Here is a 16,716-nt window from a genome sequence, read left to right as displayed (position 1 = left end):
GGTCATCTTGACTGCTCTTCATTACACCACCCTGCCTCTCAGTTACAGAACTAATCTTAAGAGTCAACATTCACATTTGCTAGCCAGTTAACCTAGTTTTAATAATATATTATAATTGTTGATTACAAAAATTATTGTGTGTTGTTTAAAAAAAATTGCTTAGTAAAGCAAAACAACCTTAAATGCTCTGCTTCAACAAGGAGTCTCTCATGGCTATGTTAAAATCATAGATGATTCCTTTATAGACACAACCACAGAGATAATTCTGGTAAATAATCCTCTAATTATTAACATCATGAGGCATCAAACAGGGAAATGTATACTCATCAAAAGTGTTTACAAATATCAGAGAGGATGTCCTGTGGAGAGTCCAAAAGAAAGAGTGACTTCTTTCTATAAAGGCTTCTGTTTATGGATGATATTTTGTTGATTGCATCAAGCCCAAGGACTTGCTAGTACCTCCTCAAAAGGGATCTTTTGACTCAGTCATCCACAGAGGAAAGACTAAATGGATGAAAACTACATTCTGTTCAGGTAATGACATGCAGATGAAAGATTAAGTCCACTGAGTTAGTACATCAGAACATATATGTGGGACAGGAAATGAAGATAGTAAATTCAATTCTGAATTGAATAGGAGGAAGAAAGTGGCCAAAATGCATTTTGGAAGTCTTGCAGTGTTTTTGATGATCTCAAATTGCTCTGTAGCACAAAAGCCCAGATCTTCTCAATTAGGGAGGAGGAGATGAAGGAGGAAGAGCCCCTTGGGTGTCTCATGTCTTCCATTGCTTGTTGGTAATAACTGTAACAAATTTGCATAGTCAGAATTTAGCTGGCTCTGATGGAGATAGATAAAGTGATCTTTGTCTTTCTTTTGTTCTTAGGGAATATGCATAATATGGCATTTGAAGCCCTTCGAAACTTAACCAAACCCTACCTTTCTAGTCTTCCTACATATTACACTCCCTTGTGTACTCTTCTAGCCAGTAACACTGGCCTCCTTGCTGTTCCTCAAATAAGACACTCCATCTCTCGACTCCATGCATTTTCATTGGCTCTTCCCCATGCATGAAATGCTCTCCTTCCTCTTCTCCATCTCCTGGCTTCCCTGGCTTCTTTCAAGTCCCAAAAGAACTCTTTTCCAATTCTCTTAATTCTAGTACTTTCCCTCTGCTGATTATTTCTTGTTTATCCTGTACATAGCTGCTTTGTACAGAATAGTTTTCATGTTGTCTCTCCATTAGATTGTAAGCTCCTTGACAGCAGGGACTATCTTTCACCTTTCTTTGTATCTCCACCACTGAGCATGGTGTCTGGCTAGGTCCTTAATAAATGCTTATTAACTGACTGTGATTGGTAGTTTATCATTTGATAGCATTTCTTATTTGCTTACATTCTTTTAAAAGGAATTTAAAACATCAACATATAGAAAAACTTAGAAAGAATGTGAAGAAAATAGGAAAGGAAAATAGTCAAAGATAGCTGTGGAATATGGCTCCAAATCAAATGGGAGAAAAAGAAAAGGGAGAAAATTGTATAGAGATTGCAAGTTAAGTTTAGACAGAATACTACCTTAAGGCAAATTTAATATCTGAAAACAATGAGCTCTCACTTTATGGTTCCTTGAGGGCTTGTTGAATTTAATTATTCCAATAGCTTTCTAGCAGGTATTCTTATCTCCTCTTTTACGCTGACAACCCAACAGCTAGGTGGTACAGCAAAGAGAAGAGTGAGGAGCACTTCATTTGAAGACTTCAATTCACATCCTGCCTCAGACACTTAGTGGCTGTGTGACCCTGGACAGGTCACTCAAGTTATCTAAACCTCAAATTTTCCCATATATAAAATTGGGATAATTATAGCACCTACCTCCCAGGGTTGTTGTGAGGATCTGTTGAAATAATTATTGTAAAGGCACTTAATACAGTGCCTGGCACATAGTAAGTGTTATGTTAATATTATTATTATTTTTATTATTACAATAAAACAACATATGCAGAGCACTTTGCAAACCCAATCATGTTATATAATTACTGTTTATACAATTGCTTAACTAATATTCTCCTTTGATCTATTCCCACTTTCATATCCAGCATCTTATCTCTGTTTTCTTGGCCTCATATTGGTGGCTTCCAGCTTAACATGTAATAATAGCTAATATTTGAGTTGCTTGCCTTTTCAATGAGGGTGGGTGAGGAGGGAGAAGAGAGAAAATTTGAAACCTAAAGTTTTAAAAACATATGTTTAAAAAAAATGTTTTCACATGCTACTGGGAAATAAGAAATACAGGAAATGGGGTACAGAAGTCTCTCCTGTCCTACAGGAAAATAGAAGGGGAAGGCGATAAGAGGAGGGGAGAGAGATAGAAGAGAGGACAGACTAGGGGAAGGGATATTCAGAATGCATGCCATCTTGGGGTGGGAGGAGGGGGGAGATGGGGTATAAATTTGAAATTCAAAAACTTGTGGGAGTGAATGTTGAAAGCTAAAAATAAATAAATTTATATTTAAAAAATAATAGCTAATATTTATATAAAGCTTTCAGGTTTGCAAAGCATTTTGCATCAATTATCTTTTTTGATCCTTACAACAGCCCTGTTAGGTGGATGCTATAATCATCCCTCTTTTATACATGAAGCTATTTGAGACAAATAGGTTTAGTGGCTTGTCTGGGGTGATGATCTGAGGTGGGATTCGAACTCAGGTCTTCCATACTTCAAGTGCAACACTCTAATCGTTGAGTCTATGACCATTGGCAAAGAATGGACTGCTGAGAGAAATGGTGGGATTTTCTTGCCTAGATTCCACTGGAGGTCTCTGGAGTCAAGGAATGGGCTAGATGAGTTTTTCCAGTCTCAGCATTCTGTGATCCCTCCATGCTTCCTGGCTCTGTAGTCATCTTAATTGCAGTGAATGAGATATGGAAGGATTGTAGGGACGACAAATGATGATTGAGGGTCTGTGATGGCAAAACCAACACATAGATTGGACATCTCTGGTTTTTCCAAGATTATGTGATTGGATCATAAGAATAAGAGACAGGATGGACCTTAGATATCATTAGTCTACCCAGAAGAAGAAACCTAGGCCCAGAAAGTTTTAGGTGACTTGTTCAAAGTCACACAGCAGAGCCAGGACTCCCCCAACTTTTGTTTTCTTTCCAATATACTACGATGCTTCTCAGAATTTCTACAACAAAATCTCTCTTAGATGAGGTTAGGGGCTTTAAAACCAATCTAACCTTTACCAAAACCTACTTCCTAATGAATAGCAACAATTAATAGTGATATCCTAGAAAGAGCATGGAATCTGCAATAAAAAGACCTGGATGTGAATCTGAGTTCTTGCCCCTTATTGGGCAAATTGTTTCATCTCTTTGGTCCTCAGTTTCCTCATCTATAAAATGAGGGGATAGGACTCAATGATCTCAAAGTCCCTTATAATTAAATCTATGACCTTAAAGTTTGCAAAGTTAGAAGTGTATATTTTTAGAAGTTTATATTTTATTATTCCAATTTAACAGATGGAGGGACAACATAGAATAATGGCTAGAAAGTTAACCTATGAGTCAGGAAGACCTAGTCCAGGGATGGGGAACCTGTGGCCTCGAGGCCACATGTGGTAGGTCCTTGAGTGCGGCCTTTTGACTGAGTCCAAGTTTCACAGAACAAATCCTTTTATTAAGGGGATTTGTTCCGTGAAGTTTGAATTCAGTCAAAGGGCCACACTTGAGGACCTGGAGGGCCACATGTGGCCTCAACCCTGCAGGTTCCCCACCCCTGACCTAGGCTGAATCCCTACCTCTTACACCTACTGTCTATGTAACTGTGAACAAGTCACTTAACCTCTCAATGTCCCAGACAACTCTCTGAGAACAGTGCTGACCTACACTGGTAGAGGAAATTTCCTCCCTGGGAGCTCCCTGTACTGATTAAATCATAGGTCCAGAACAAAAACAATAATAATAAAAAACTTGGAGACTGGAAATCCAAGGGAAGTTAAATGACCAACCCAAGGTCACACAACTCAGTTGACATTGGAGGCAAGATTCTAATGTAGGTCGTCTGACCCTCAACACCAGGTTCTCAGAGTTTCCGGGGTACTTCAGTGAATCCTAAGTCTCTAGAGTGTTGGGGGGGGGGACACAAAACATAACAAAACAAATAACAAATAAGCTTTCTTTTCTCAGAGATGTATCACCCAGTGTTAAGAGTATCAATGAGAGAAAAAACAGATGAGGTCATTTTCCTTCCAGGCCACAAGACCCATAGCAAAGAGTCTGGTCCCAGAGATCCTACAGGTATCTTTCTATTTGTTGCCTCCCAGAAACGCTCATCAGACAGCAGCCTTGAAGATCCCTGATCTGTATAGATCTCTTATGACAGACGTAAAGCAAGTCTCAACTCATACAAGCTACTATTTTCTCAGGGAGCTTATCCCTTAAGCCTTAGATTGGTCTATAATTTTTTAGTCTTCCCTCACTACCTTTGGCAGGATGGTGGAGTGGAAAGAATGCCGACTTTGGAGTCAGAGGCCCAAGGTCCCAACCCTGTCTCTGGTGCCTGATGCCTGCGTGACCTTAGGCAAACTGTTTAAGTGGGCCTCTCAGCTCCTTCGCTGACATCCAATGACAGGGTGGGACCAGGGGGCTCTTCCAGCTCCAAGCCTAGGATCCTTGTCTCCAACACTTTTGGAGTGGCATAGCTGTGGGCTTGCCCCTGATGGTCTACATTTGAAGTCAGTTTAAATCCTGCCTCTGACTGACTCTTACAGTTCACTTTCTATCACACAGTCTCAGATCGCTCAAATGAATATAATTATATTTGAAATACCTACCTCCTGGTGGATGGAAGGAAAGTAATTTAAAAAAATTTTTTTAATTTATTTTATTTTTAATTTATGGACTAAAACAAGTATTTCCCCTAACTTAGTAAAATAAAAAAAAATGATTGCAATACAAATATATTATGTACAACTCACTATTCTTTTTAAATATATAATAAAGTTATTATATAAATTTATTTTTTTTCCTGTTTTTCTCTCTCCCCCACCCTAGAGATGGCTACCGTTAGACACAAATACATAAATATATGTCAAATCATTCCATACATGCTTCTATTTATCAGTTCTTTCTCTGGATGCAGATAGTGTCTTCCTTCACGTGTCCTTCGTAGTTCATATGGGGATTTTTAAAAGTTCATGGAATCACAGGATTTTAGAGTGGGAAGGGACTCAGTAGCCATCTAATCCAAACTGTACACAAAAAGAACCCCCACTATAACATTCCCAAGAGATGGTTGCCCAGCCTCTGCTTACAGCTCTTCAATGAAGAGTTACTCCCAACCTTCCGAAGCAGCCCATTCCACATTGGGATAGCTCTGATTGGAAGGCAGATTTTTTTGTTTTATCACAAGTAAATTTGCCTCTCTACAACTTTAACCATTTGTCTTGGTTCTGCCCTTCCAGGCCAGATAGAATGAATGTACTCCCTCTTTCACATGACTGTCTTTCAAACATTTGAAAATAGCTACCATGTTCCCCTGAGTTCCCACTCTCCAGGTTAAATATTCCCAATTCTTTCAACTGATCATTATATGGCTCATTGGCAGCTAGGTGGTGAAATGGATAAAGCATTGGGCCTAGAGTCAGGAAGACCTGAGTTCAAATCCAGCCTCAGACACTTACCAGCTCTGTGACCATTTCCTCATCTGTAAAATGGGGATAATAATAGCACCTACCTCCCTGGGGTGTTGTGAGGATCAAATGAGATAATATTTATAAAGCTCTTAGCACAGTGCCTGGCACATGCTAGGCTCTCTATAAATGTAAGCTGTTATTATATGGCTCTTCATCATCCCAGTTTCCCTTCTCTGCATACTCTCCAATTTATTAATGGAATTCCCAACTGTGGTACCCAGAGCTAAACACAATACTCCAGATGTTATGTGACCAGGTCACTGGAGGTACTATTTCTGTCCTCCTTATTCTTGAAAGTTATGCCCCTCAGGATCGCATTAATTTTTTTGATTTCCACAGCACCTTGCTGTCTCATTGATCCTACAGCATATAAAAACCAGCAGATCTTTTCTCAGTAAATTGTTTTCTAATCATGCCTCACCACCCCCACTTATCTTGAACTTGGAAAGTCGATTTTTTTGAAGCGAGGTATAAAATTTTACATTTGCCCTTATTCATTATCATCCCTGTGCTCTGGCTTGTCAAGATCTTTTCAGGTCTGAAAACTGTTGTCTGGTCTGTTAGCCGTTCCTCCAAGCTTTGTGAAATTTGCAAATTTAATGAACGTGCCATCTGTGCCTTTGCAAAATAAAAATGCTAACAGAGAAGGACCAAGCACAGATACCTGGAGTGCTCCACTGGAGTCCTCCTGCTGAGCTCATATCAAACCATTAAGGATGACCCTTTGAATCTATCCATCCAACCAGTTCTGGATCCATCCAATTTTAATATCATCCAACCCACATTTCTCCAACAGCATATTTGTTGTTGTTGTTAAATCATTTCTTTGTGACCCCATTGGGGTTTTCTTGGCAAAGATACTGGAGTGGTTTGCCATTTCTTTCTCCAACTCATTTTACAGGTGAGGAAACTGAGGCCAACAGGGTTAAGTGACTTGCCCAGGGACACATAGCTAGTAAGTGTTTGCGGCTGGATTTGAATTCAGGAAGATGAGTCTTGGGGCAGCAAGGTGGCATATTGGAAGACTTCAAGGTCACACTAGCTATGTGACCCCGGGCAAGTCAAGTTAATCCTGTTTCCCTTAGTTTCCTCATCCATAAAGTGAGATGGAGAAGGAAATAGCAAATCACTCCAGTATCTTTGCCAAGAAAACTCCAAATGGTGTGATGAAAGTCTGACATAACTGAACAAGCTAAACAACAATATACCATGCTAATGTCCTTTTCCCTTTTCCCCCTCCCCTCTCTTCTGCTCCCTCGCTTCATTATCTAATCTATTTCTCTTGAATAAAATTATACCAATTCAGATCCATGGTCCAGTCATGGACCATCAAAGTCTTGGTGATGCTCTTGAAGTAAAATGTAACTCCTTGCATTGGGACCTCTCATTTATATTGTGTGTTATTCTAAACTTTGGGCATTTGTGTACAGAACAGAGTATGGGCTTTATCACTTGCCATCTTGGGGGATTTTGTCTCCTGTGAATTTCTGGGCATTTCAAATATTCTTTGTCCTTTATTATAGCCATTCTATTACGGCTAGTCTAGTTAATAAATATTGTCAGTTTTCTTCTTTCACCTCATTTTTAGAAATAATTTCAAAACTTTTAAAAAATGTTATTTCCGAAACACCCAGCAAATATGTTAACATCAGTTTTCAGTAGGTCCCCTCAATCCCTGCTCTGAGCCTGTTGTTCCTATATTCGAAGCTGTGACTCAGAACTCCAGATCACATTCTCATTCTTCATAACTTCACTTTTTAAAACATCATAGAAATGTCATGCATAATTATTTGTCTTCCATTCCTTCTAGGATAGTCAGCAATGAAAACTAGGAACTTGTTGGATGTATTTATCCAGGGTCACACTGCAAGGTTACACAGGGGCTAAGATCAGAATGTGCAGACTCCTACAGTGTTGGGTAGAAAAGCCCTGGTCCTGGAGTCAGCAGACCTAGGTTTCAGTCCCAGTTCTGTAACTGCCTATCTGTGTGACCCTGGGCAAGTCATTTAACTTTATTGGCCTCAGTTTCCTTATCTGTAAAATGGAGATAATAATAATGGTATTACCTATCTTACAGGCTGTTCAAAGAAAAGTACTTTATAGTTTTTGATAATATTTTGTTTTCCCCCAATTACGTGCAAAACCAATACTTAATATTCATTTTTTTAAATTTTGAGTTCCAAATTCTCTCCCTCCCTTGTTCTCCTCCCCTGTCCCTGAGAGGTTAAGCAATCTGATATAGATTATACATTTGTGATCATGTAAAACATATTTTCATATTGGTCATTTTGTGGAAGAAAAGTCAAACAAAAAAGAAAGAAAGAAAGAAAGAAAGAAAGAAAGAAAGAAAGAAAGAAAGAAAGAAAGAAAGTAAAAAATAGTATGCTTTAGTCTGCATGCAGACTTCATCAGTTCTTTCTCTAGAGGTGGATAGCATTTCTCATCATGAATCCTTTGGGACTGTCTTGGATCATTGTATAGCTGAGAAGAGCTAAGTCATTCACAGTTGTTCATTGTACTGTATTGCTGTTACTGAAAACAATATGCTCCTGGTTCTGCTCACTTCATTCTGCATCAGTTCATGCAAGTCTTTCCAGGTTTTTCTGAAATCATCCAGCTTGTTATTTCTTAAAGCACAATAGTATCCCATTGTAATCATATATCACAACTTATTCAGCCATTCAGCAATTGACGGGCATCCCCTCAATTTCCAATTTTTACCACCACAAAAAGAGCTGCTATAAATAATTTCGTACAAATGGGTTCTTTTCCCTTTTTAAAAAAAAGTCTCTTTGGGATACAGACCTAGTAGTGGTATTGCTGGATCAAAAGGTATGCACAGTTTTATAGCCCTTTGGGCATAGTTCCAGATTGCTCTCCAGAATGGTTGGGTCAGTTCACAACTCCACCAACAGTGCATTAATGTCCCAATTTTCCCACGTTCCCTCCAACATTTATCATTTAAGGAAAGTGCTTTGTAAACTTCAAATCATTATAGAAATGCCAGCCATTCTATCGGCTATATTTGGATAGAATGAGAGACAGCTCTTCAAATAGATAAAGTAGTCAGTCTCATCGGAAGTGTCTCTGGAGAAGTTGGTCTTTAATAATGCCACCACTTCTCCTTCTTTTTTTTCTCTGTCCCACCAAAGCTCTCAGTTTCCTGAAGCTATCCCCTGTTCTTATGGGCAACAGTAATGGGAAGGATAGGGCAGTGGACCAGAAGAACCAAGACACAGGGGAAACATATAGGAACAAGTGAAGGGGATGGCCTCGGCTTAGGAAGTATGGAGAAACTGGAGGTCAAGAGAGCGAGGAACCAAAGTGAGGCAGGCAGGCAGAAGTCAGAGAGTGTGCAGAAGTTGGAGGTTAGGATGAAACAGGGGGACAAAGCCAGACAAGAAGACAGGATGAGATCAGATAGACCATAGGAGATCAGAAGACCTAGAAGTGGACGCATCTGCCTCAAAGAGGAAGTTTCTCACAGCCTAACACCTTGTTTTCCTGGAGCTTTGAAGCCCAGAGCCTGAAAGTTATTTGTGCAGCTTTCTCTCACCCCTAGCAGGATAGATCTGTGAATTTCCCCACTTCCTCATGCCCATTGAAATTTGCCTGTTCTGTATCTGCTATTTGTCAGATACTTGATTGGTGATCCAGGCATTTAATTGGTTGTATTTCATTCAATAATCTTTTATTGAGCTTCTGCTTCCCTGGACAAGGTGTTGAGGGGGATACAAAGATGAATAGGATCCAGTCACTGCCCTCAATGAGTCTCTATATTAATCAATAAGAAGAATATGTAACCTGATATCTACAACATACAATGTAAAATATTTAAGAAGTGCCATCGATGCAACAGAGAATTATGGAATGGAAATTAACTCCAAGATCATCTCATCTATTCCTTTCATTTTACATATGAGATAAAAATCCAGAGAGGGAAATTCATTTGTCCATGGTCATATGGCTAGTTGGTGTCTCTGATGAGACTAGAACTTAAGAGCCTGTTGTCTCTCCAAATAATGCTTTTGCATTTATTGTTAAATCTTCTGCCTTTATTCAAGGGAGTAAATCTAATGGCGGATATTACAGATGCCTAGTCAGACTAGTGCAGCACACATTTAAGAGCAGGAATGTCTTTCAATGACATTCAAATCCTATCATAAGGACTACCAGCTCCACAGTCTATGCCTAGGGCTAAGTCTGGGTCTAGACTCTGTTGTTTCAAGTTTCGTTATTGTGTTCAGTGAAATGTGGAGGCATTCAAAGCCAATTCCAGTGTGGTTCCTGAGAGAAGAATACCTGCTTGCAAACCACTTCCTTTTGTTATAGCTCAGCAGAATTGAGCCAGACTTGTAGGAGTAAGGGAAACAGGGAAAGGCTGACTGAATGACATTGCATCTATTGGATTCATTCAACAAATATTTCCTGAGTCCCTACTATGTACTTAAGCACATGCTAGGCCTATGTAAATTCAATGATACTCTGGACTCACTCTTTCAGAGTAAGGCCTGCTACATGTCCCCTTCAGGGTTCTAAGAATATCACTGAGAGGTTAAGAAAATCTTTCTCTAATTCTTGTCAGCTCAATCCCCCATTCTGGTGAGTTTGCCCCTCTGTCAGATGCCAATAATGAGCACCCCACATGCATCTAACCACTTAGCATTCATTAGCTTTTTCAAAGGGATATTTATTTATTCTGAAGACACAGCAAGAACAGAAGTGCCAACATTTGTGAGCACACTTTCCCCTACATCCCTCTAGTGCACCAAATGTACAAAAGTGAACCAAATGCTACTTTGCTCTGTCTTTCATGGAGCTTACAATCCAGCAAGGGAAATAAAGAAGGGAGGTAGTGTTACATGGTGGAGAGAGAGATGAACCTCAGAATCAAGACAACGTGCATTCAGATCCCACTTCTGACACAGTGGCTATGTGACCCTGACCGAGCCATGCCAAAAGACAACTTTCTAAAAATGTTAACTGTAGGGCTCTTGCTAATTTGCATGGGTAGAGAGATCATCCTCCCTAGAAACTCTCTGAAATCTCAAGGTTGTACAGAAGAAAATGGGAAGGGAGGAGATTAAGTTATAACGATGGTTCACATTGTATAGAACCTTAAGGTTTTTGAACTGCTTTACATATGTCAGCTCACTTGATCCTTCACAGCCACCTTATTATCCCCCTTTTTTATGTTTGCTTAAATGTAAACAAAGAAGTACAATATAATGATGATATGATGTAATGAGATGCTTTGTGGTCTAGTGGAAAGAGCACTGGACTTGAAGTCAAAACCCTTGAGTTCAAATCCTGGCTCTGATTCTTCCTCTCTTCTGAGCCTCAGTTTCCTTATCTATAAAATGTACTACCTACCTCACAGGATTGTGGTGAGGAAAGCTCATTGCAATCCTTAGAGTGCCATAGAATGAATGGATGTATATAAATGTAAATTTGACTTATTGTGTATAATATAAGGTGGGACCAAAAGGGCACTCAAAAGTCACTTTTTCAAAACTTTTCATCTCCCATTAAATCTTTACAATGCCCCCTCCACCATCCTCTCAGCTGAAAGCTTTGCCTCATATTTCACTGAAAAAATTGAGGTAATTTGCAGAAAGTTTCTCCCTCCTTCCTCATCTCATACCATTGGCTTCCACCCCATCTCCTCCTTTACCCCTGTTTCATATGAAAACGTGGCCTTTCTCGCCAAGGCAAACTCCTCTACCTGCACCAGTGACCCCATTCTATCCTCCTTGCTGTAGTAGGTTGCTCCCTTTTATCATTCCCATTCTCATTTATCTTCAGTCTCTTCCTGTCTACTGGCTGCTTCCCTACTACTTTCGAACATGACCACTTCTCTGCCATTCTCAAAAATAACAACAACAACAACAACAACATAAAAAAACTGACTTGATCCATCTATCTTCCTCTATACCATTTTACTTAGTGATCTCATCAGTTCTCATGTTTTCAATTCTCATGTCTATGCAGATGATTCTCAGGTCTAATTGACAGGCCTTACCTTTTCCCTGATTTCCAGTCTCCGACTGCCTGTTAGACACCTTGAACCTAATGTCTCATAAATATGTTAAACTCTTCGTGTCCAAAACTGAACTCATCATTTTTTTCCCCAAATCCTCTCTTCTTCCTAACTTCCCTATTGCTATTGAGGACACTATCCTCCCAGTCACCTAGGCTTGCAACCTATATGTAATTCTCTCATTCTCATCCTCATATCCTCCAATCATGGCTAAGACTCATAGTTTTTCCTCTGTAATATCTCTTGTATATTTTCCCTTCTCTCTTCTGACACTGCCACCATCCTGACTCAGGCTGGACAGTAATGTTGACACAAGGTCAGTGAAACTGTGTCTTTTTTAGCATATTTTGGGTCCTTCCTGATTCTCTTAGGATTGCTTGTTGGAGGGTGTGGTATTGTGACTGGCTGCTTCCTGGAATAGGTATTCATCTTTTATGGTTATCTTTCTTGTTTCATAGTCCAGGGCTGGCCAGTATATGCTTGTATGAATGAGTTCAGGGAAATGTTTAGGTACAGAGTTCCTGAATCTCTTATCCTACTGGTATGCAAATGATTTGACAGTAAGAACAGCCAGGCTTCCTGCAAGGAAAAAATTTTCTTTACTAACCCTGACTTCTGCTTTGAATACCTGATAGCTTTCACACTACTACATAATTAACTTTCTTTGCTACTGATCTGCTTTTCTTAGACATTATCTGGGGAATATTTAGCTGATCTAACTGGGTGCAGTGGAAATGACAAGGAGAAGACACATTCTAAGTATCCATTGTGTATAGAGCCCTTTAGGGCACTAGGGTGATATGAAATTTATATAAGAAGACTGGATCCAAAGATAAGAAATCTGGCCTCAAATCCTGGTTCTGATGCTGGCTGTGTGACCCTGGGCAAGTTAATTCACCTCTCTGAGTCCTAGCTTTTCATTTATAAATTATGAGTGATGATACTAGATCTATTTAATAATACTGTAACATTTGTCTTGGGGCCACCCCAAAACTTCGGGCCTCACGCAGATCATTGGAGCTGAGCCAATGGGACCACTTTATCTCTTTGTTGGAATTAGTCTAGGAAATCTCCAAATCAACTTTAGCTAAAACTCATGCCAAAAGATGTTGAGGTGACCTGTAGGTAGAAGTTCACTGTTTAAATGCAATCTTCTCTTCTTGTTATTGTTGTTCTCTTTTGTATATCGAAATGCTGAAACTTGTTGAGTATTAGGCTCATAATCAAATTTTTTAAAAGAATTTTGAAAGGCAAATTTGGGCAAAATAATAATTGAGACACCCTTGTGTTTTGTTTGTCCCTACCTATTAAATAAGCACACCCTTATTTGGTTTGCACACCTCATCACCTCCTTATTTCTGCATTTATTATGTCATCATTATAAATCTGTTCTAAATAACAATAATAGCAGCTGACATTTGTGTAACCCTTTACCTACAACATTCTCATCCCCTTGGACTGTTGTTAATAATTGGAATTGTGCTGATTATGATTTGCAGACACAGAGACTTCCTTGCCTCTATCCCTATGCTTGAGCAAATGTTGCTATATTAATCAAAATCCTTACCAAATCAGAATGGGGCAGCTAGGTGGCACAGTGGATAGTGCTGGGCCTGAAGTCAGGAAGACTCATTTTCCTGAGTTCAAATTCAGCTTTAGACACTTACTAGCTGTGTGACCCTGGGTAAGTCACTTAACTCTGTTTGCTTCAGTTCCTCATTTATAAAATGAGCTGGAAAAGGAAATGGCAAATCACTACAGTATCTTCGCCAAGAAAACCCCAAATGGGGTCATGAAGAGTCTAACACAACTAAAAAATGACAACAACAAAACAAACAACAAACAACAAAACAACAGCATCAAGTCAGAGCCCAGCCCAGGAATCTCTGGAGCTCACTGTTGGTCAACAGCCCGGTGTGATCCTATTGCCACATCTTTGCCTCCTTAGGTACCCTCACTGCTCTCAACATATCAGGCAAGTGAAGAAGAGTCAAGCCTGATAAATTTCACTCTCAGGTTGGATTACCATCCTTAATCACAGAGGGAATCATAGAATTTGGTAGTTGGAAGGGACTTAACAGCCATTTAGTCCATCCCATAGCTAAAAGAAGTCCCTGCTACAACATATCTGCTAAGGTGTTGCTAACATCCAGATTGGAAACAGTGTGGTATGATGTAGGAGGAGAGTGACAGATTTGAAGTCAAAGGACTCATATTCAAATTCTGACTATACAACTGAACATCTCTTTGACCTCAGGTAAATCACTCCTGTTTTCTCATCTCTACAATGAAAGAGTTGGACTTGATGACCGTCAAGGCCTGTTCCAACTCTAAATGATCAACTCAAGTCAATAAGCATTTATTAAAAGTTTAATATATATCAGGCACTGGTGCTATTATCTTTTCTTTTTTTTCTTTTAAAAATTTTTTTTTATTAATTTATTTTGATTTATCAATAATCACTTCCACATGCTTTCGAGTTTAAAATTTTTCTCCCCCTTCCTCCCCACCACCCTCCCCAAGACAGCACACAATCTGATATAGGCTATACATTTACATTCCTATTAAACATATTTTCACATTACTGATGTTGTAAGTAAAACTTAAAACCAATAGGAGGAACCATCAGAAAGAGGAAACAAAACTCAACAGAAGAGAAAAAAAATAGCAATTCAACTTCCATAGTTCTTTCTTTGGATGTGGATAGCATTTTTTCATCACAAGGCCTCTGGAGATGTCTTAGATCCTTGTAATGCTGAGAAGGGTTAAGTTTATCAATATTAATCATCATACAATGTGGCTGTTATTGTGTACAAAGTTTTCTTGGTTCTGCTCACTTCACTACACATCAGACCATACAAATATTTCCAGGTTTTTCTGAAGTCAACCTGTTCATCATTTCTTATAGCACAATAGTATCCCATTACATTCATATACCACAACTTGCTCAGCCATTCCCCAATTAATGGGCATCCTCTCAATTTCCAATTCTTTGCCACCACAAAAAGAGCTGCTATGAATATTTTTGAACATGTGGGTCCTTTTCCCATTTGTATGATCTCTTCAGGATATAGCCCTAGAAGTGCTATTAGACCAAAATCTCATACTATATACCAAAATAAAGTCAAAATAGGTTCATGAATTAGATATAAAGGCTGATACTATAAGCAAACTGAGAGAGCAAGGAATAGTTTACCTATCAGATCTATGGAGAACAGAAGAATTCATGACCAAACAGGAGATAGAGAACATTACAAAATGCAAAATTGATAACTCTGATTATATTAAATTGAAAAGTTTTTGCACAAACAAAGCCAATGCAGCTAAGATTTGAAGAAAGGTAGAAAATTGGGAAAGAATTTTTACAACTAGTCTCTCTGATAAGGGCCTCATTTCTAAACTATATAGAGAATTAAGTCAAATTTATAAGAATACAAGCCATTACCTAATTGATAAATGGTCAAAGGACATGAACAGACAGTTCTCAGATGAAGAAATTAAAGCCATCTATAGTCATATGAAAAAATGCTCTAAATCACTATTGATTAGAAAAATGCAAATCAAAACAACTCTGAGGTACCACATCATACCTATCAGATTGGCCAACATGAAAAAAACAGGAAAATGATAAATGTTGGAGAAGATGTGGGAAAATTGGAACACTAAGGCATTGTTGGTGGAGTTGTGAAATGATCCAACCATTTTGGAGAGCAATTTGAAACTATGCCCAAAGAACTATTAAAATGTGCTACTATGTTTTCCACTGGAAATTTTTCATCCCAATTTCCCTCCCTGATTCATAGATAATGTTTAAGGTACCAAGCCCTTAGAGATCATCCAATCCAACCCCTCATTTTAAAAAAGGAATAAACTTGGGGGCAGAGCCAAGATGGCAGAGTAAAAGCAGTGACTTGCTTGAGCTCTCCCCCAAAGCCCTCCAAATACTTGTAAAAAATGGCTCTAAACAAATTCTAGAGCAGCAGAACCCACAAAAAGACAGAGTGAAACAAATTTCCAGCACAAGACAACCTGGATGATTGATTAGAAAGGTCTATTGCTCGGGTCTGGGAGAGAAACGTAGTTCAGTGTGGGCGTGCAGGCAAAACAGGCCTCAGTGCATCTGGAGCAGGCCTCAGAAGACTGAATCATGGGCAGTTGTGGTGGTTTCCAGACTTCTCAACCCACAAATGCCAAAGATGATTTAGAAGGTCAGTAGGAAGAGTCTGTGACCGCTGTAAGAGAGAAGCTCCGTCCCAGCCCCAGTCCTGGTGCAGGCCCTGGGGTGGCAGCTGCTTTTGATTGTCAAATTTATTGGCATGTATTTGGGCAAAATAGCTCCTAACAATTGTCTTAGTTTCCTCTTCACTGGTGGTGAATTCACCCCTTTTGCTTTTAATACTAGTAATTTGGTTTTCTTCTTTCCTTTTTAAAATCAAATTAACCAATGGTTTATCTACTTTGTTATTTTTTTCATAAAACCAGCTTTCAGTTTTATTTATTAGTTCAATGATTTTCTTGCTTTCAATTTTATTAATCTTTCCTTTGCTTTTCAGGATTTCCAATTTGGTGTTTAATGGGGGATTTTTTTAAATGGGGGATTTTTAAATTGTTTTTTTTCCCTAATTTTTTAAGTTGCATGTTCAATTCATTGATCTGCTTTTTTCCGCTATTTTACTGATATAAGCACTTAGAAATAGAAATTTTCCCTTAAGTACCACTTTGGCTGCATCCCATAAATTTTGGTATACTTTCTCATTGTTGTCATTTTTTTCAATGAAATTATCAATTATTTCTATGATTTGTTCTTTGACCCACTTATTTCTTAGGATTAGATTATTTAATTTCCAGTTAATTTTTAATCTCTTTCTATTGTCCATTATTGAATGTAATTTTTGGTTGTGAAGTTTTTATGTCCTAATGGTCAGTTTTTGTGTAGGTGCCATATACTGCTGAGAAAAGATATATTCCTTCCTATTCCCA

This window comes from Phascolarctos cinereus, unplaced genomic scaffold, assembly GCF_003287225.1.
Source record: "Phascolarctos cinereus isolate Bilbo 61053 unplaced genomic scaffold, phaCin_HiC Scaffold_2;HRSCAF=192, whole genome shotgun sequence".
NCBI lineage: Eukaryota > Metazoa > Chordata > Mammalia > Diprotodontia > Phascolarctidae > Phascolarctos > Phascolarctos cinereus.
The sequence above is the reverse complement of the archived record's forward strand: the minus strand, read 5'-3'. Positions refer to the sequence as shown.